The following is a 22358-nucleotide window of genomic DNA, read 5'->3' as shown; positions in this document are numbered from 1 at the left end:
TGGGTGAAAATGAGATTTAAAAGACAAAGGCCAATCCATTTTTATTATTGTAGCACTGTGGGGCCCCACGCATGGACCAGAGCCCCACTGTGCTAGGAACTGTACAAACTCAGTAGTAGATAGTCCCCAGAGAGCTCACAATCTAAATAGATCAGACAGCACCAGGGTGAGGGAATGGATAATCTCACCAGCAGAGTGAACAATGAGGTGGAGACAGGCTAGACAAGAAGAGAGTAAGAGAAGCAGGTGTGGGGTGAAGCAGAGGTGAAGAGACTGTGAGGGAGGGGTAGGGTGACCATATTTCCTAAAGTAAATATGGGATGGCCTGGGGCTCACTTAAATCGCCCCTCCTCGCCCACAGGGCTCACCAGAGCCACCTCCCTCCCTGCCACCCAGGGCTGGGGTTGACCCCCATGAGCTCCGTGCTGGGGCTGTCCCCCCCCCCCCCAGCTCTGTGCCTGGGTCTTGGGCTGAGCATCTCTGGGGCTAATCCCCCCCGCACCCCTCCAAGCTCTGTGCCTGGGGCTGAGCCCTCCAAACCCCACTGCCTGGCTCCTTGCATTCCCCCCCCCCAATGTTCCTCCTGGTCAGTTGGCAAGAGCAAATGGGACAAAAGCCCATTTCTGTCAAAAAAAAAGTTGGGATGTCTGGGACAGAGCTTAAAAAGGGGACTGTCCCGGGCAAAACGTGACTTATAGTCACTCTAGAAAGGGGTGTATTGGAGAAAACAGCCACTCACTCACTAGGGTGACCATATTTCCCAAAGAGAAAATGGGACACCATGTGGGGCTAGCCAGAGGGCCGCCCCCCACACACACACATGTAGGGCTGGCCTGAACCGCTTGCCCGAGCCCCCCTTCCCATGCAGGGATGCCCAAGGCCCCCCCCATGATGCATTCCTCAGCACCCCACTTTTTTGACAAAAGCAGACATTTGTCCCATTTGCTCTTGACAACTGATCAAGTCGGCAAGACCAAACGGGACAAATGCCCATTTTTGCCAAAAAAGTCAGGACAGCTGGGACAGGGCTTAAAAAGGGGACTGTCCCAGCGAAAATGGGACATCTGGTCACCCTAGTGTGTGGTCTCCCCTGCACAGTTCAGGATCAGAGGGTTGTTGGGGGAGGGATATCCCAGCCGGGCCCCTTGTTAGCCTCTCTTCCCATATGCAGCAGTTCCAAAGCTTAGCTCCAAAGGATCTAAAGACGCAGTAGAGGAATTTCCTATGCCACAGGAGTGTTTCAGGTCACTAGCGGCTTCCCAAGGCAAAGCCCTGAAATATGATAGCAAAGTCTGCAAAACATGAGTTTTGTTGGTCTTGGCTGCACTGCCTGAATATTCACATGGGATGAAATTCCCACCCTGGGTGGAGAGCTAGCACATAGCCTATGTACTGCTCCATCTCACACTGTGGTGGGGTTGTATACACTCCACACTGGCTAACCATGGAATAAGAGAAGCCTGAGCCCAATTAAGCCAGTGGGTGGCACCTTGAGGAGTGTTTAGGCATAATTGGTGATCAAAGGCAGCTGGGGAGAGAGTTGGGCTCAGAGACAGAGGGGAAAACACAGTCTTAGAACAAGCTCCTAACCTAATGGCAGGTACTGGTTCTGTGGGAAGAAACCCTGGGAACTGTTGCTCAGCGCACAGAGACAGGGAAGGGTTTGGGGAAAAGGCCTGAAGAACAGTTAATGGTAGGCGGTGGCAAATGTCTGCTTGAGCGGACTTCAACTGTTCATTTCTAGGGTCCCTGGAGTGGATCCCAGTGTAGGTAGCAGATCTGGGATGTTCTGCCAGCTCCTTGGTGGGAAGCCCCTGATAAGGACAAATAACACTCTGAGGGAAGGTGACGCTTACAGAGCCTGGAGCTGAGGGCTGAAGATGAGATACAAGGATTGGGTGATTGTTTGCTGGACTTTTTGTTACCCTGGAACAGGTGGGATTAAAATGTGACTAGGCTGGGGGTCTGAGTCACAAGAAGAGTCAGACTGTGGCAGGATCAGAGCAACAGCCTGGAGGGGTACAGGAGAAAGAGGCCCTGCTACGTTATGCCCAGCCATGAGAGGGCAAGCCACTGGTGAGTCCGCTCTTTTACATGTACACAAGACTGATTTAAGTCCTCAAAATTTTGTCTCCACATGCACTGGGCTCATGAGTGGTGAGATACAGTTCCTCTTGTTTGTTCCACTGCATTAATCAGCAGTTGGGAGGGGACATCTCAGGAGGGCAACGTAGTTCCTGTCTCAAAAACTGGTACCATAGAGAGAGATGTAGCTAAATATAACAATAAGTCTTAATGGACTAACATATAGCTACCCTAGTTTTACTCTGGTATAGCTGAGGTCAGAAACTGGGTTTAAATAACACTCTACAATTATAAAGTGCCAGGTAATAAGGATCTTGATGCAACTTACGGAACTGTAGCATTACTAATTGTGTGTTTGTTTCATTTTCAATAACTTCAGACGTGCCCCTTTGTTCCTTAATCTTGCATAGTGTCATATTTATAGTCAGCCTGAGCTGATCTCAGTATCTTCCTCTAACCAGCAGATTATTGCACAGATACTTGGGGAACTAACAGAAGGAAAAAATTCCTACTGCAGTTGATCTGTGAAATTAGCTACCTTGGGAGGAGGCCTATGAAAGGGTTGGAGGGTTCCAGGAACATCACTAACACTTGTAGTGATTCGGGCTAAGGCAATGACACAGCTCCATAACCCATTGCAGTGGGGGCAAATCCTGCCTCTAATCCATGGCTGAGGATTGTCCCACACTATTGCAGTTCTGCGGAGTAAACTAGGGAGGGATAAGCTTTAGGGGGAGTATACAGGGACCCATGGTGCTGGGCCCGGACCCAAATGGGTTTCTGTGCACTAAGGGGCAGAGGGATTTAGGAAGGAGTGGGGGTAAGGATAGTTTCCATTATGCTGCTCCAGGCTGTGGAGCAGCAAGGAGGCTTTGACCGCCTAGTCACGACAGTAATGGTTGTGGCTGAGCTCTGTAGCCTTTGTGAGTGCATTATATTCCCCTCCAGGGACCCCCGTGCACAGCTTGAGTAGGGGGTGCTGGGCTGATATGCAGAGTTGAGGTTTTTTGTGTGAAGATGATCCCCTTGGGTGGGGGTGGGGTCAGAGAGGAACCTTCCCCAGACACATGCAGCATTGCACAATCGTTCAGGTGCATTAAGGATGGAAAGTTCTTCTGGTATTGACCAGTGTCAGAAGCTGGCTGCATGACTAGGCAGCCCTGTGATCTGATCCGATAGGACTCCTCCTATGCTGCTTCAATCGTTCCTGATTCCAAATAGCCCATGGCCTCCTACTGCATCTTTGCCTGCTAGATTTTGAGTATCATGAAACAAAATATTGCATCAACCATAACTCCCCAAACAGGCTACAATGGAAATACCCAGAGGAAAATAGAGGAGATTGTGACCTTCTACTACCATAAGGAAAAGAGAGAGTGCAGATGGTTGGTAATAGAGCTAAGTAGCTCAGAATTTAGTCTGTGAAATCTATCATAGTTGTCTGAGATCTCCTGAATAGGAGCTTAATCAGCTGTTAGATTCTGTTTTTCCAACTCTGTCATCTACTTTGTTCATTTTCCCCCCATCAGCTAAGTACAGCCTCCCTGTCAAAACATCCATTTTATCACTATTGCCTGTTTCCAGAATGTCTCCTTATCCTGATCTCCGTGTGCAGCCCACAGACTGGCATAGGGCTGGCTGTATTCCTTCAGATGCTTGCCTCCCTCTCGCAGGAATCTTGCCCTTGCCCTTAATCTTCTCTTTCAATATCACTGGTGTAATGTAGAGGAGTACTGCTGAAGTCAATGGAGTTACTCCAGATTTACACCAGTGTAATTCACAGCTGGATCTGGTCCCAGAGCCAGAGAATTGATAGTTGCTCTATTTTTTCAAAGAAAAATTAAAATATTTGTTATACATAGAAAAATAATAGATTTGAAATGACTTGCTGAGCGAACACCACTGTCACTACTTTTGTTTTCCCACTCTGTGCATATGAGTCTATAAACATGTACCTACTTCCCACAGGTGCCTTGAGGTATTGGTATTGTTTGTGTGCTATGATGAACTCGGATAAATAGTTCTGTATAAATACAAAACCAGAGTAGTACCATACTGTTCATAACAGGAAGGTTGTCCACATCTAGGACCTGATCCTGCAAGGTGCTGCTGTATAGAACTGGAAAATGCATTCTCTTCCCCTCCCTCCCCCCTGCCCCATTGTTGAGGTCAATGGCAAACGAGATCTCCCTAAGTGTGGACTGATCACCGGGTTTTTAAGAGCACTCAATCAATTTCATTGAAGTGTTCGGAGTATTTAACAGCTCTAGTAATTCTTTGTCAGTTTATAATGACAGCTCCAACCAAAGTGGGGTGGAGTGGAGGCATTTGACAGATGTTATGACTTGAAAATCCATTCAAAATAATGTAGAAAAGCCAGGCCAATATGCCTCTTATTTGCAGTACATATTATTTAGGTTTCAACCTATGAAAAGCAATGCAGCGTTTTAGGCGCTGCCTGGCTAATTCTCTGCCTCAGCATTTACACATCATAATATAATAAAAACACTTAGGCCTATTCGGAAATGTATACAGTTCCTTTCGTTGCAGAATAATTAAGGGTGACCCTTGTCAAAGGCATGGTGTACACTATACATCACTGGTTTACCTGGCAGCATTTTTCAAGTGTGTTAAAGTTATTATCTGATGTTTCTTCATTTAGATGCAATTTCTTTTGTAATGAGGCAGAACTTATTTTCCAGCCCCTACAGGTGGCTTTGTCAGCTATCCAAACCATGCATGAAAAGGCAGATTACCAACTGATCTCTCACTTAGAGCAGGGCTAATATTGGAAAAGCAAGGTTTCACCTGGTTTTGATTCATGCCTGGCTGTTCCAAGATTTGGGGCTTCTTAAACACAAGCTTAAAAAAGAACAAATCACTTTGACATCGAAGGACCATCTTTTTGTTCTGTATTTGTACAGTACCTAGCACCGTGGGGTTGTTGGCAATAAAGTAATGTAAATAAGTACATGGATAATATTTTGTATAATTATCTATCTTCTTTGAGAGAGCCTTTCCAACATGTGATTCTCACAATGTGAATGCGCCTTTTATTACACACCCACCACCACCTAACCCAGGCAGAATTTTGACCACCAAAAGGGAGAAGAGACAGAGAATCCATACAGACCACTTAGGGACTTGGCTATTAATTTTTATATGGAAGACACTCAGCTACTACAGTTTAAAACCTAAAATTGAGATAATACATAGAATCCTGCTGAAAGTTTCATTTTTATTAAACCCAGTCCTGATCTCAAAACTCAAGCCTAATCCCAAATTCTACAGCTAAACCGGATTTTAAGATTAGGGTTGATTTTTGGGGGGGGTTAACTCCTGGAACCCAACCAAAATTTAAGGTTGGGAACTTATCTCAAACAGGATTTGCAACAAAACCCACCATAATCATAATAATTCTAAAAAAATCCAATCCTAACTCTGAGACTGTCTAACCTCACCTGAAACAAAAACCCCTAACTAACACTTGGATAACTGCAGTGTTCCAAGCAGCATTAATGGTGGGTAGTGCTTTTCATCCCAGGTTCTGAAAGAGCTTTTAACAGGTGATTAGGTGGTCTTATTCCTACTTTGCAGAAGGTTAAATCACGTAGGCTTTTTGAGTTTCACATTACCTGAGGTCACATGGTCCAGATCTTCAAAAGAGCTCAGGACCCAACCTTGAGCACTTCAGAAAAATCAGAACCCAATGTGCTGAGCTCATTGGAGAATCTGACTCCTAATGAGTCAGTGACAAGACTGGCGATAGAACCCAGCAGCCCTGACTCCCCTGCTCTAACTACAGAACAGCCTACCTGTTACCTCCTCAGCTCAGAAAAGAAGGTTCGCTTCTGATTGCTTAGACCTGGGGCTGAAATACTCAAATATTAAGCTCCTAAGTGCATATTGAGGTTTCTAGTGCACGTGGTCTGATTTTTTTCTTTTCCCTCAAAAGTGCCACACACAAGTAGCTGTTAGTAAAACCAGTGAGTTCCCATGTCTCCTGCACCTCTGAAAATACAGTTGTTGATTAGTTGAAATATAGAATTAGGAATCATCTAACTTTAGACACTCAGGACTGTGACATGTGACTCTGGGTCATGTTTTATAATATGCTGCAGTAACTGAAACACAATCAAATTGTAATCAAACAGTCTGCTAATGACACACCAAGCATCTTCATGTGTTCGCAAACAGTCAGCTGCATGCTCATCTAATTAAACTTAGGAAACCTTTCCCTTGTAATAAGAATTGATTATTTTAAGTCTGGTGGGATAGGATTACCCTTTTAATCTTTTGCGTTAGTACTTTTTGTCATGGAATCTGTTGCTTTATGAAAAGAGGTTGAACACTTGGTGAAACTGACACCTGTATAGAAAGCCAACAATTGGTTTATGCATCACTTAAGTTCTGTTTTTAAGAACATAAATGGCATGTAAGTGGTGCGTAGACCTTTTGCTGGTCCTCTACACAAGAACAAATTCCGCCATAGATGTGCAAAATTGAGCAAAGTGTTCAGTACACATGGGGGGGAGGGGGGAAGGAACCCCCATGAGGGAAGCTGCATATTGCATTAATTTTCACAAGGAAGATTGATGTTCTGCATGAGCACAGCACATACTGTGCGTTCATGGCCATAACGCCATGTCCAGGGCTGACGACGTGCATAATTCTAACTTAGCTATGTTTAGTCTCTATGCAAGCAAACTTGAAACATGACTGAACTGTAAATTATGACACAATCATGGCGTCATAAAATTGATGCAGTCGGTACTTCTTCTGGGACACATCCGGTATACCAAAAGCAGCAAATGCAAAGGACACCCTCCCTGTGCTTCAAAAGCAAGGAAGCTTAAATGTATGTAGACTCGGGTTACCATACGTCCGGTTTTTCCCAGACATGTCCGGCTTTTTGGTAATTAAACCCCCGTCCGGGGGGAATTTGCCAAAAAGCCGAACATGTCCAGGAAAATGCCGGCCGGGCACTTCACCTCCCGCGGCTGCTCTGCTCCTCCCCTGACTCTTCGGCTCTGTTTAAGAGCCGAGCGCTACAGGCTTCGGGCAGCCCCCATGCCTCCGGACCCTGCGCCGCCGGAGCCCGGGAGGGGAAGTGCCTGGCCGGGGGCACAGGGTCCGGAGGTATGGGGGTTGCCCGAAGCCCGAATGCTACCGGCTTCACGGTTTGCTGGGCAGCCTCCAGACCCTGCGCCCCCGGCTGAGCGCTTCCCCTCCCGGGCTCCCGCTGCGCTGGGGAAGCGCCGGGCGGGGGTGCGGGGTCTGGGGGCTGCCCGGCAAACGGTGAAGCCGGTAGTGCTCGGGCAGCCCTTTTCGCGTGGCTGGGAGTGGGAGGGAGGAGGGGGCGGGGAAGGGGTGGAGTTGGGGCGGGCCGGGGTGGAAAATGGGTGGGGCCAGGGCCCTTTGGAGGGTCCTCTTTTTTTTTTTTTTTTTTTTTTTATTTGTTAAATATGGTAACCCTAATGTAGACCTAATTCTGGCCTGCCACACAAGGGTGAACTTCATGTCGCCGGGATGGGATAGGGAGCCTCTCTGTCTGTTTCCAATGCAGAATGCTGGCTGGCTTGCACATAAACATGCTCAGATTTCAAATAGATAATTAATTCAAACAGCTTATTGATCACAGCTAACTCTCCTAATGGAGGTAGTCTGGAAAGTGTTTAAGTGAATTTTTTCTTGCTAACTCACAAGCTAACTCTTGCCTGAATGAAAAATAGGTTAATTTTACAAAATTGGTCAGAAAGTTGAATAGCAATTGAATTTTTTTGAAATATTAATGTATAAGTGTAGGTTGGCACCATGGAGGAAATTGCCTAAGAATTGCAACAGTTTTGCTGTCTAATTTTACTCCCATAATATGCCTGGTTGGTTTTTAATGAGCTTCAATTCATTTGATGGAAGACTAAAGTTTAATTGCATAGTAAAAACTGATATTAGGTTCTACGGACATTCTGAAGGTATGTAGTTTGGACGCTGTACACACGAGACTGAATTTCTACTTCCATAACCTGCCAATTACCCGTGCACATGTCAATTTAATGACTGGGGTGAATGTGACTGATTGTCTGGACTGTCTCTATCTATAAGCAGTCTCATCCCCATTCAGTGCTGTGACGTTGTGCAGTCTATATGGTTTTATAAAAATATAAGTGAATATAACGTAACTGGGATATGCTTCATGCAAAAGGTCTCTTGTAAGGTATCATTACAAAGCTCATAATCTACCGAGTGTGATCATCCTATTTGTAGAAATGTACCACTCTTGTATCTAAAACTAGAAATATAAAATATAACTCTGAGGGCCTATTGTAATTATGTAAAGTGTGGGCCATTAAGGATGGTTTGGAATCTTGATGACTCCCATTGTCTGTAGATGGCTGTATTTACCTGTGAGTCTTCCTGTATATGTGTGTGCTGGCAAGTGAGTAATGAAGTCTTGCAGTGACATGTGATCATGTCACCTGAACTGGAATCCATCTTTAACCTGGTGCTTTTCCAGTGAGGGGGGGTGGAAACCCAGAGGGACAAAGGGTTCCCGCCTTATGCAAAAGATATATAAAGGGGTGGAAGAGAACAAAGGGGAGAGGAGCCATCATGAAGAATCCCCTAGCTACCACCTGAGCTGCAACAAGAGCTGTACCAGGGGAAAGAATTGTGCCCAGGCCTGGAAGGTGTCCAGTCTGAGAAAAACTTATTGAAACATCTCTGAGGGTGAGATTATCTGTATTCGGTTTGATTAGACATAGATTCACGCATTTTATTTTATTTTTCTTGGTGACTTACTTTGTTCTGTCTGTTACTACTTTGAACCACTTAAATCCTACTGTCTGTATTTAATAAAATCACTTTTTATTTAGTAATTTACTCAGAGTATGTATTAATACCTGGGGGAGCAAACAACTGTGCATATCTCTCTATCAGTGTTATAGAGGGCGAACAATTTATGAGTTTGCCCTGCATAAGCTTTATGCAGGGCAAAACGGATTGATCTGGGTTTAGACCCCATTGGGAGTTGGGCATCTGAGTGCTAAAGACAGACAGACTTCTGTGAGCTGTGTTCAGGTAAACCTGCAGCTTTGGGACAAGTGATTCAGACCCTGGATCTGTGTTAAAGCCAGACAGGAGTGGCTGGCTCAGCAAGACAGGGTGCTGGAATCCTGAGCTGGCAGGGAAAACAGGAGCAGGGGTAGTCTTTGCACGTCGGGTGGCAGCTCCCAAGGGGGTTTCTGTGATCCAACCCGTCACAAGTGCACTATCTGAAAGGTGTGTTTTAACCTGGTTTTATCATAGGGCTAAAAAGGGCAGGATCTCTCATTGGAGAGTGATGGAAAATCAAATATTTTAGGGTTTGGCTATCTTGGGCCTGAGTCTTAGGCCTGGTCTACACTAGGAGGTTATGTCGAATTTAGCAGCGTTAAATCGAATTAACCCTGCACCCATCCACACAGCGAAGCTATTTAGTTCGACATAGAGGTCTCTTTAATTCGATTTCTGTACTCCTCCCCAACGAGGGGAGTAGCACTAAATTCTACATGGCCATGTCGAATTAGGGTAGGTGTGGATGGAATTCGACGCTAATAGCTCCGGGAGCTATCCCACAGTGCACCACTCTGACGCTCTGGACAGCAGTCTGAGCTCGGATGCTCTGACCAGCCGCACAGGAAAAGTCCTGGGAAAATTTGAATTCCTTTTCCTGTCTGGCCAGTTTGAATCTCATTTCCTGTTTGGACATTGTGGCGAGCTCAGCAGCACTGGCAACGATGCAGAGTTCTCCAGCAGAGGTGACCATGCAATCACAGAATAGAAAGAGTGCCCTGGCATGGACTGATCAGAAAGTCTTGGAGCTGATCGCTGTGTGGGGCGATGAGTCCGTGCTTTCGGAGCTGCGATTGAAAAAACGGAATGCGAAGATCTACGAGAAGATCTCCAAAGCCATGACGGAGAGAGGATACAGCTGGGATGCAACGCAGTGCCGCGTGAAAATCAAGGAGCTGAGACAAGCGTACCAGAAGACCAAAGAGTCAAATGGACGCTCTGGATCCCAGCCCCAGACATGCCGTTTCTACGAGGCACTGCATTCCATTCTAGGTGTGGCCGCCACCACTACCCCACCACTGACCGTGGACTCTGAGGATGGGATATTGTCGACGGACGGGGAAGATGAGGAAGGAGATGAGGACAAGGCAGTCGACAGCGCTTACAACGCTGATTTCCCCGATAGCCAGGATCTCTTCATCACCCTCACGGAGATCCCCTACCAACCCTCCCCAGGCGTTAACCCGGACCCTGAATCAGAGGAAGGATCAGTTGGTAAGTGTTTTAAACATGTAAACATTTATTTTGATCAGAACAGGAATATTAACAATGGGTTTTTCATGATTAGTTTGCCCTAGGCGCTCTACTTTTTAGTCCTTGCTAGTGCAGCTACTGGAAAATAAGGTCTATATGTCCGGGGATAGAGGTGAAATCCTCATGGGACATCTCCACGAAGCTCTCCTGGAGGTAATTTGAAAGCCTTTGCATGAGGTTCCTGGGGAGAGTGGCCTTATTGCATCCTCCGTGGTAGGAAACTTTTCCGTGCCAGGCTATCATCAAGTACTCTGGGATCATTGCCTCGCAGAGCATGGCGGCATACGGCCCTGTGTTTTTGCTGGCTTTCACGCAGCATGCAGTCTTTCTCTGTGTCAGAAATACTCATCAGAGTGATGTCACTCATGGTGACCTGCTTTAAATTAGGGGAATGTTAGTATTGGGACTGCTTGCCTGTTCCTTTACATAACTGTAACCGTCGGTTTACAGCCACGCGGTGGAGGCGGAAGAGGGGCAGCATACAGGGATCTTTCCCGGGGACAGCTATGAGGGGGTGGGACAGGGGCAGAGTTCATGCTTGCCGGATTGCCAGCAGCAAGAACTGGCCAACGCTAGGAGCATTGCTTTGAATGTGAAAGGAGGGCACTGCTATAAATTAAGTTTTAAGCAGCCAAAAGTCTACAGCTTACCATGTCAGCCTGCTACCCGAATTCCACTGTCCTGCCCCGCTTGTCTGATCTCCACTGCAAGACCCCAGGCACTGAATGCGAAGGCCGAAAATTTGACCTTGTCCTGAGTGCGCATGTGATAGGTGCTGTGCATGGTCTTCTTCACAGAGAGAGACTATGTTCATTGTTCACAAAAATGTATCTTTGTGAGGAATTCACTCCCATTTCCCCATCCCACAGCTGCAAATGTCTCCCGACCTACCCCAGCATCCCCCTCCCAGAGGCTGGTGCAGATTAGGCAGAGAAAGAAAGGGACACAGGACGACATGTTCTCAGAACTTATGGGCCGCTCCCGAGCCAAGGCGGCCCAGCAGATCCAGTGGAGGGAGAACATGTCGCAATACCAGCGATCACACAGTGAACGGGAGGAGAGGTGGCGGCAGAAAAACCAGCAGGCGACTCAAACGCTGCTTGCACTAATGAGGGAGCAAACGGACAAGCTCCGGCGTCTTGTGGATGTTCTGCAGGACCGGAGGCAGGAGGACAGAGCCCCACTGCAGTCTATCTCTAACCGGCCTCCCCCGCCACAAAGTCCCATCCCCCCTACCCAAAGTCCCAAGTAGGAGGGGCGGCAGGGGCTGTGAAAACTGTCACTCCACCCCTGCAGACTGCTCAAGTACCATAGACTCTAAGGTCAGAAGGGACCATTATGATCATCTAGTCTGACCTCCCACATGATGTGGGCCACAAAAGCTGACCCACCCACTCCTGGAATAATTCTCTCCCTTGACTCAGCTGTTGAAGTCCCCAAATCATGATTTAAAGACTTCAAATCGCTAAGAATCCTCCAGCAAGCGACCCCTGCCCCATGCTGCGGAGGAAGTCGAAAAACCTCCAGGGCCTCTGCCAATCTACCCTGGAGGAAAATTCCTTCCCGACCCCAAATATGGCGATCAGCTGAACCCCGAGCATGCGGGCAAGATTCTCTAGCCAGACCCTCTGGAAAAAGTTCTCTGTAGTAACTTTTAATATCCCATCATTGACCATTGTTACTAATTACCATCGATGGCATGTTATTGCCCTATTGACTAAAATCACTTTATCCCATCAAACCATCCCCTCCATAAACTTATCAAGCTTAATCTTAAAGCCAGAGAGGTCTTTCGCCCCCACTGTTTCCCTCGGAAGGCTGTTCCAAAACTTCACCCCTCTGATGGTTAGAAACCTTCGTCTAATTTCAAGCCTAAACTTCCCGACGGCCAGTTTATATCCATTTGTTCTTGTGTCCACATTAGTACTGAGCTGAAATAATTCCTCTCCCTCCCTGGTATTTATCCCTCTGATATATTTAAAGAGAGCAATCATATCCCCCCTCAGCCTTCTTTTGGTTAAGGTAAGCAAACTGAGCTCCTCGAGTCTCCTTTCATACGACAGATTTTCCATTCCTCGGATCATCCTAGTGGCCCTTCTTTGTACCCGTTCCAGTTTGATTTCATCCTTTTTAGACATGGGAGACCAGAACTGCACACAGTACTCCAAATGAGGTCTCACCAGTGCCTTGTATAACGGAACCAGCACCTCCTTATCCCTACTAGAAATACCTCGCCTAATGCATCCCAAGACCGCATTAGCTTTTTTCACGGCCACGTCACATTGATGACTCATAGTCATCCTGCGATCAACCAGGACTCCGAGGTCCTTCTCCTCTTCCGTTACTTCTAACTGATGGAAGGCTCTCATTCCCAAAGATTTGATAAGTCCTTTCCTTCCCGCCTCACCCAAGCCCCCGTCCCAGTTTCATCCCCTAACTGTGTAGTTGCTAATAAAAAATACGTTTCTGTTAATTACTGTTTCCGTCATGTTCTTTTAGAGGAGAGTGTGTTTGGAGGGGGGTTGGTAATTGGAGAGGACAGTCACCTTTACCAGGGTACAGACACGGGGGCAGGTTTAGCAGAAGATCACACACACATTGCAGTCACTAGGCACCCTGGTCAGTCTGGGAGGTGGTTTTCATGTTCTGTGTGTGTGTGTGGAGGGGGGGGGGGGGGGCGGCTATGTGACTTTGTGGCGGGGGAGGGCGGTTAGAGATCTTATGCAGCGGTCCTTAGCCTGGATCACAGAGCCACGCAGCAGGGGATCTGTAACCCCCCTCCCCCGCCACAAAGTCACATAGCCCCCCTACACAGAGTCCCGAAAAGGAGGGGTGGCAGGCTCCGTTGAAACAACCAGTCCACCACTGCGGACTGCTCTAGGAGCAGGATCCTGTCATTCCTCGAGTTTAGAAGCGTTCTTTCCATCCCTACGCCCGCTCCCCACCACAGTCTGCGTCCCAGTTTCAACACTTTACCGCGAAACCCTTAATAAAGAAAACGGTGTTAATTAACAGTTCCGTTTATTTTATTTTTAAACATGTGTTGGAAGGGGGGCAACGGGGTGAAGGGGGTATGTAACTGCAGAGGATAGTCAACATTAAGTGGGTAAAGAATCAGGGGCAGGTTAAGTTTGTTTAAAGAGAAGCTGAATAGTCACAGGTTACCCTGCTCACCGTGGAACCTAGCTTTCAAAGCCTCCCGGAAGCACAGCGCGTCCCGCTGGGCTCTTCTAATCTCCCGGCTGTCTGGCTGGGCGTAATCAGCAGCCAGGCTATTTGCCTCAACCTCCCACCCCGCCATAAAGGTCTCCCCCTTGCTCTCACAGATATTGTGGAGCACACAGCAAGCTGCAATAACAATGGGGATATTGGTTTCGCTGAGATCAGAGCGAGTCAGTAAGCTTCTCCATCTCCCCTTGAGACGGCCAAAAGCACACTCCACCACCATTCTGCACTTGCTCAGCCGGTAGTTGAAGAGTTCTTTTTCACTGTCCAGGGCGCCTGTATAGGGCTTCATGAGCCAGGGCATTAGTGGGTAGGCTGGGTCCCCGAGGATCGCTATAGGCATCTCCACATCCCCAACAGTTATTTTGTGGTCCGGGAAGTAAATACCTTCCTGCAGGCATCTAAACAGACCAGAGTTCCTCAAAACACAAGCGTCATGAACCTTGCCCGGCCATCCGACGTTGATGTTGGTAAAACATCCCCTATGGTCCACCAGTGCTTGCAGCACCATTGAAAAGTAGCCCTTTCAGTTATAGTACTGGCTGGCCTGGTGGTCCGGTCCCAGGATAGGGATGTGAGTTCCATCTATAGCCCCACCTCAGTTTGGGAATCCCATCACGGCGAAGCCATCTATGATGACCTGCACGTTTCCTAGGGTCACTACCTTTGACAGCAGTAGCTCAACGATTGCGTTGGCTACTTGCATCACAGCAACCCCCACGGTAGATTTGCCCACGCCAAAGTGGTTCGCGACTGACCGGTAGCTGTCTGGCATTGCAAGCTTCCAGAGGGCTATGGCCACTCGCTTCTGGACAGTTAGGGCTGCTCGCATCCGGGTGTCCTTGCGCTTCAGGGCAGGGGACAGCAACTCACAAAGTTCCAGTAAAGTCCCCTTACACATGCGAAAGTTTTGCAGCCACTGTGATTCATCCCAGACCTGCAGCACTATGCGGTCCCACCAGTCCGTGCTTGTTTCCCGGGCCCAGAATCGCGCCACAGCATCAACATGACCCATTGCCACCATGATGTTCACGGCGCGGGGTCCCGTGCTTTGTGAGAGGTCAGTGCCCCTCTCAGACTTAATGTCCTCCTCGCCTGATTTCTCAGCATCTGACTCTGAAAAAGGTGGATGATAAGGTGCGAGGTGTTGACAACGGCCATAACTGCAGCGATGGTCACAGCAGGCTCCATGCTCGCAGTGCTGTGGCGTCCGCGCTGTCACTCACCAGAAAAGTGTGCGAAGTGTTTGCCCGCCAGCGCTTTCAGGGAGGGAGGGCGGGAGTGACGGTTGAATGATGACAGTTACCCAAAAACACCCTTGACACATTTTTTTGCCCCATCAGGCTTTGGGGGCTCAACCCAGAATTCCAATGGGCAGCAGGAACTGCGGGAACTGTGGGATAGCTGCCCACAGTGCACCGCTTCCAATGTCGACGCTTGCCCCGTTAGTGTGGACTCACAAAGTTGAATTACTGTCCTTAGTGTGGATACACACGTTCGACTTTGTAATATCAGTTCCACAAATTCGATTTAAGTAAAATCGGACTACTCTCATAGTGTAGACATACCCTTACTTACTACTTTCCTAAACTTGAGGTGGGGATGACTGTGGGAGGGGCTGGGCTGGTTTTAAGCCAGTTTTGCAGTTATGTATTCTGAATTGCTACCACTGCAGTAGATGGCAGAACTGCGCTTTGTTGCAGGGGAGCAGGTGGAGTTTCAAGAGACCTCAGCGGTCACTGCACCATTGTACAAGAGCATAAAGCAATGGGGAATGGTTGCCACAAGTAATTTGTGAGAGGCTTTAGCACTTGGTCAATGCATCCTAGTCACCTTTTGCCTTCAAACTGGCCTACAGCTGAAATTGCTGTTGTCACTTCTCCCCCAACGATAAGTGAACACTGCATCTGCTGCTGGGAAAAGTCTGCTTTAACATGATGGCTCTGGTAATGCAAAGAGATCATTGCTTCCCAATAGCTAAAATGATCACCTTGCTTTGGCAGCATAAATAGTTCTGAACCATTCAGACTCTACTATTCTTTTTGATAAGGAAGGAGAGCTTGTATTTAACCATTGCATTCTTTCATACACTACATAACTCCAACATCTCAGACAGAGCCTACAGTTGCTTGCCCTGCCTTCCAGTCCAAACCCCCACTTTCCGATGTGAAGCTTGACCTCTTTTAACTTCTGCAGCCGCACTCCACATCCTTAAGCAACAAGAGCAGCTGCTTGGCGCACACACTCTTTTCCTACCTGCTGGAAAAAGTTGCCTTCCAATCCAAACAGGAGTGACCTCTACAGTTAACAGAAAGGTATACACAAAGAAAAGGAATTATTTGGGGATGTATGAGAGAGGTATAAATGGGAGTCAGGAAGTAAAGCTAAAAATTAAAATTCCGAGTTCTGCTGTCTAGTAGTGTTGCTGTGAGCTGTTAAACAGCTGCTGTATTTCATCCCAGAGAGGGCTGCATTTTAGTGAGATGATGTAATTCCTCTATGCAGACTTTGAAATGCACATTAGGATCCTTTGGTATTTAAGATAAGACTATATTATCATTGTTACTATTCTCTCTTACTAGTAGTTGGTGTCACAGTTAAGCGTTTTTAAAGGTAATTACTTCTGTGTCAAATCTGTTACTGACATACTCCCATTGATCACACGACCCTAATGAATACATATATTTTTGGAAAGACATTGTTTAATATCCAAATGTTGAAATTGGCTTATTACGTAATTTCAATGAAATGGCACATGAATTAATAATGAGATTTCTCAAGGAACTGCAGCCTCTTCAAGATGCATGAATTCAGTAATCACTGTAATTATTATGAAGTTATAATAAAACATGATGTTTTACTTGGCTAATTCAAGGGCAATAAGTATGAATAATGGTCTTTTTCTCCTGACTTCATGTTAGTCATTCTTTCCTTAATTATGGAGCAATTCTCTGATTTAGAGGGACAATGCAGCAGCTAGGTAGCTCTGCTAATGATGTCTTAGTCTTTCTATAGCTGGATACATGCTGTCAAACATAATTTCTGTTCTTCCCTAAACCCCAGTATCACCTGTCTCTCGGGTGAGGGAGAGACTCCACGCTTACTACAGAGATGGAATTAACTTAGGTACTTTTAAGGCTCCAATCACCATAGTATCTGAGCCCCTAAGTCTTCTGTTCACTCGAAGAACTCAAATCCCAGGCTAGCACCATAACAACGGGACGATCTTTTCTCCCAGGAATTCAAGATAAGGAGCCTGTGGTGTTGCAAGAAATAATATAAGTTAGGCAGGAAACAAGCTCACCAAGTCCTGTCCAATAGCACAAAGGTTACTGACCTTTTGGTGAAATATACCCCTGGGCAGAGGTGCAGCAAAGGGCTGAGGTAGCATTTATATCCACTGAAATCCTCAGAATAGGGACTTGTGCGGTCTTTCTGCACGGGCTGAATTTTGCATTTTCTCAGTGCTATATTGATGGGGTGTCCACAGCCTCTCCTGGCAACAGTTCCATTATCTGTATAGTGCTTAGCAACCCTAGTTATAGAGCACAGTGGGGCTCTGGTCTAATTAGGGTGACCAGACAGCAAGTGTGAAAAATCGGGACAGGGAGTGGGGGGGGTAATAGGAGCCTATATAAGAGCCCCAAAAATTGGGACTGTCCCTATAAAATCGGGACATCTGGTCACCTTACTAATGCTGTACCCACACATAACAAAAAGTCACTCCCTTTCCAAGCCAAGTAATTTGTGGCTACAGCCCTGGACTTGAAATTGGGAGATTTGGTTCAACTTCTAGCTCTGCTACTGGCCTGCTGGGTGACCTAGGGCAAGTCACCTAACCTCCCTGTGTCTGGTTTCCCCATATGTAATATAGCAGTAATGACACTGACCAAGTTTGTGAAGTGTTTCGAGATCTGTGGGTGAGAAGTGAGCGATAAGAGCTTGGTGGTGGTGGTGTCAAAGCCTCTCTGTAGTTTACTGGGGGGTCATGGCTCATTTGGCAGGTAAATGCACTGCATCCGTCTTTCTTCCCCTTGGTCTTTAAAATGCATTTCTTCCTGGATTAAATATCTAGACTGCCACTACAGTAGTAGCACTGTATCTAACTAGGCAGATGACTTTGATCACTCACTTCAGCCTTGCCTTTGTTCTATTTATTGCCTCTCTTTTTAAAATATTTCTGCTGAGTCCATTTGCTTTCTAATGCAGGAGATGAGAAAACATTGTCAAGGCTTTCTTACGATTCTCTGACAATTATGCTGATGCGAGATAAGAGCCTAGCAAAAGCGAAGAATCTTTCTTGGGGGGGCGTCACTCTACCCTTTGGTTGCCTCCTGCACTGATTATTTCCCCCATCTTCAGAAGATGTCGCTGCAACATGCTATCTTTCAGAGAGGAGAGCTCTTCTAGCAAAGTGACCTGAGACACAGGTGATAATGAAGGGAACCTTGATACTCGCCTATTGTAGCTGAACCTGAAAAGAGAGGCACTTTTTTTAATCAAGTGAATCACTGGTTAAATTAAAGCCACCCCAGACTGTGGTGGTTTCATGGTGCTCCAGGGACCTTCTGTTTCAGTTCCATAGTCCCCAAAGCAAAATCTCTGTTAGCTGTAGATATATATATATTTTTTAATCTCCATGTTTGGCTTAGAATGTTGAGCACAGAAATTATGGTTTCACCAAACCTTTATTTCCTGACTAAAAATAGCTGTTTTTAAAAAAACAAAAAACCCCTAATCCTATATAATTAGTCTTGTATTTATTTTTCAACAGCTGTTCTCTCTGATGCTTTCGAATAGCTGCGTTTTGAGTAGTCTGTGTGTGTGTGTGTGTGTGTGTGTGTGTGTGTGTGTACACACACTTCAAGTGAGATGAACTGTGTAGGATTTCAACTGTTTCTTCTGGGAATCCTTGATGAATGCAGCATGGCATTTCCTCCTCCTCTCCCCCCTTCCCCCTGACACGCCCCAGTTCTCTACAATGATTTGTTTCTTTTCTATGGTTAAAGGGTGAATCCCTGGAAGAATTTGCACTTTGGAATTTAAGGATGAAAGGTGTTGCTACGAGGAAGTTCAGTTCTCCTGCCCAGAGGTGTCTGGGGAATTAAGGGTGCCACAAGACTATGGATGAGCAGAAGCTCAGATAAATAAGAATTATATAAAAGTTCTCAGTGATTAGTGCATTTATAAAATTAAAAAATTAATTCCTCCTCCCCTCGAACCGGTTGTAAATCTGTTTTCCTAGTTAAGAATAACTGCATATAACCCTTTTATAGGGTGACCAGACATCCCGATTTTTGGGTCTTTTTCTTGCATAGGCTCCTATTACCCCACCCCCGTCCCAATTTTTCACACTTGTTGTCTGGTCACCCTCGGCTTTTACAATCTGTGTCTCTGAAGGCTTCCAAATTCATGGTGTTTTGGCTACAGAGTAACTACTCCAATCTTCCCAGGTTGGTTTTGTTTAGCGCTTGCATCTGGACTAATCAACCCCAGAGGCCTATTGGACAAAGCAGTGAAATCCATAGCGATTCAGAAAGGGCTCATCTGGAGAGAACCATAGCATAATTCATTAAAGCCTTGCCCATTTTGCATGAAATTCGCCTCCTGTACAAGGGCTATTCGCTGCTTCGGTCTTTCTTACAACCTACTTTAAGGCCTGATCCCCTTTAAATAAATGTCAAAACTCCCATTAGCTTCAATAGTTCAGGATCAGGCCCATAACCATGGAAGCTTTTTAAGGGCATGTTGTAGCACTGAGGGATTTTGGAAGTTGACTTCGACCCATAGGGTTAGGTCTTTGCATTGTAAACTGCTTGGGGTAGGGGCTGTGGGTGGGATTTTCTCCAGTGTCTAAGGGAATTAAGCACCTAGTCCTCATTGACAGTCAATGGGGTTTGGGCACCTAACTCCTCTAGTGCTCTGGCAATTCCCATCCCATCTAGCTGTGGTAATTACACAGCCCTCCCCTCCCCCCCATTACTATAATATCTGAGAACCTTGCAATCTCTAGTGTTTCTCTTCCCATCACCTCTGTCCTGTAGGGCAGTGCTAATCTCCCCATGGACCAAGATGTAAATTGGCTTGCCCAAGGTCACACAGGAAGTCTGTGATGGTGCAGGGAGCTAGACCCGGGTCTCAAATCCTCCATTAGTGCCCTAATCGCTTGCTCATCCGGTGGCGTTGGAACAATGTGTATGGGGGCGGGGGGTTGTTGAGAGAGAGAGAGAGAGAGACATTGAACAAAACTGTAAACCCTGTATATGATGGAAACCACTTCAAGTCCGAGGGATGCTGCTGCTACCCCAACAGCCCCGCAATCCTCTTTCTCTGTCACCCTGTGCCTTCTGCTAAGCACTGTAGTGTGAGGAAGACACTGTTAATGATCAGCCTAAAGACTATTTATCTATTTTCGGGGGGGGCAGCTGGTTAACATGCCCATCCTCTAGGGGCTTAGACTTAAATCAAAGGATTGGAAATAGGTTTGGGACACTTTCCCTTCTGCTTTGAATCTCTTATCCCCATCCCTCCGGACATCTAGCCTCACATCACAGCACCGCCACCACCACAGTTCTCTCTAGATTTTACCCCATTCATGTCGACGCTGCTGATTTGAATACGTGTCTTGGAACAGCAGCCCAGACATGCACTGAGGATAGCTCAGAGGGACTCTCCGCTGCAAGCCCGGAGCATTGAGCGAGGCTCTGTAGCAGGATGGAACCTTTGTCATCCTCTGAGTCTGCATTGCTCAGCTGCCGTTCTGACCCCTGGCATAAATCATCCCCAGTTCACATCTGATGAATGTGTCATTTGATGTAAAAATTAACCCAATGGCATCGTTGATTAGATCTACACTACGCAAATAAGTCCCTCCATATATTTTTTTGAATGCAAATGACTGCTAGTGTCAGCCTAGTCTCTGAAGCAATGTCAGTCACTTTGGGGAAGCTATGTTCTTTTCTAACATCAAATGAGGACAAACAGGTTGCTCCTATGGCCCCACAGGTCCCACAGCTGGTTGCTTCCAGGGTGGAATAAAGGTCACTGACAAAGAACACCCAGCATGCCCGTGACAGCAGCCAGCTAGATATATTTAGCACCCTTATTAAACTGCTGAAGGCTGCTTGGTTCCAATTTGTGCCTAATTACACGTGGCCATAATGTGCCATTTGTTTTAAGCAACCTCCCTTTTGAAATCAAGGGGGCAAAATGCGTTTGCGCTTCAATGGAGTTTCACTTTTAAAATAGCTTTGTCTTTCAACGTGTTGCCACTGCCCTGTCCAGCCCAAGAGTTTTGGGGGCGGGGGAGAAGGGCTCAGACAACTCTAAAATAGCTCCCACAGGAAACACATTGCTTTGCAAGTAGAAGGTGGAAGCTGCCCTGCATTGGGGATTATCTTTGTTCTTTGAGTCTATTGCCGATTTTCTTGAATGAATTAAAGGCTGCCGGCATGCATGGTCCCAGCAGAATGGCAGAACAAAAACACATGTCCTGGATTAGTAATTTGCCCACAAAAATAGGGCCGTGGCTAAAAAGAGTTGTGACATTTTCCTTTGACTTGCGGAGGGGCTGCCAAGATTTTAAGCTTTTTATTTTGATTCATTTGTTCCTTTCCCCCCCTTCTTCTCTGTGGATTGTTTGAGGCTTTCATACAGCACAGCTGTGTCTAGAAAGTGAGTGAGCCTGAAGTGAAGTACCTATGTGTATTTAAGGGTTTACCTATGCTTCCAATATTTCCCCCTGAACCCATAACAGAGGCACTAGTCCAGCCCCCATCAATGCTGGAGCAAGTGGCGAGAAGGTATAATTGTCAACTGAAAATAATGGGCTTCCCCCTTACATATGCATGGTAATTTCTCTCTCCCCTACTATTGTCTAGACAAGTATTTCTCAACCTTTTCAGGTTGGCGACCCCCTTATTCAAAGTCAAAAACTTTCACAATCTCTCTTCTCCCCCATCCCCCTTTTACATTTACTATGAAAGTAGGAGTATAAAATATCCGTGCTTCAAGAGATTGACGGAGAAAGGTTGACCTTGAAGGGGAAGGGTGTGGGAGGAGAAACACATCCATGTAGGCCGCTAAGGGGCGGAGCTACTTCAATTAGAACGACAACTTCTAGTTGTCATCTTTTTGCTCTCCCTCAATACAACTTCTAGTACACCCTGTGTACAACTAGTACACCTCACAAATGTTTAAGTATTTGCCCAGCGGTGAATTTCACCCCCTGCCTGCAGTTCTATTGCTTGGCTTGGGGGCATGCTCATTTGCTGCTTTGCTTGTCTGGGAAGGTATTGTATGGGTCATTGTCCTGTATTTTATTGTATGGGCCCCCTGTTAAGCATTCTCCTCCTTACATCAACTGAAGTGATGCAATAAAGTAATTAGATAGTGAAGCATGGGTGAAATTATTGGACTGAATAACACGGGCAGTTCTCCAGACTCTGGCTACAGACCAAATGGCCCTCATGAGTTTTTAATATAATGGTCCTCTACCCCGGGAATGGATTTATGTACACTGTGGTATCCTCATGTCCTATATAGAGAAACAACTCGTAAAACTTTCATTCCGACACTCTGCTTATTTGTGCCACTCTCCCTTGGAGGCCAGATTGGTGTATCCGCAACAATGCGCAAAGCGTGAGAGTCGGGCCTGTGGAACTGAGCTCTCATTTGGTTTCAAA

The 22358-nt window shown here is 46.5% G+C and overlaps 1 long non-coding RNA gene across 1 annotated transcript in view; it reads left to right on the top strand.

Moving 5' to 3' along the window:
- Window positions 1-1502: 1502 nt before the first annotated feature.
- Window positions 1503-22358, top strand: part of LOC135982897 (uncharacterized) — a 56499-nt gene continuing 35643 nt past the window's right edge. The window contains exon 1 of the long non-coding RNA XR_010600375.1: window positions 1503-2076. This is a non-coding gene — a long non-coding RNA (uncharacterized LOC135982897). The remainder of the gene's footprint in view (window positions 2077-22358) is intronic.

The sequence above is a fragment of the Chrysemys picta genome, chromosome 4 (assembly GCF_011386835.1).
Source record: "Chrysemys picta bellii isolate R12L10 chromosome 4, ASM1138683v2, whole genome shotgun sequence".
NCBI classification, from domain to species: domain Eukaryota; kingdom Metazoa; phylum Chordata; order Testudines; family Emydidae; genus Chrysemys; species Chrysemys picta.
Note: the sequence above shows the minus strand (reverse complement) of the source record. Positions and strands in the feature narration are given on the sequence as shown.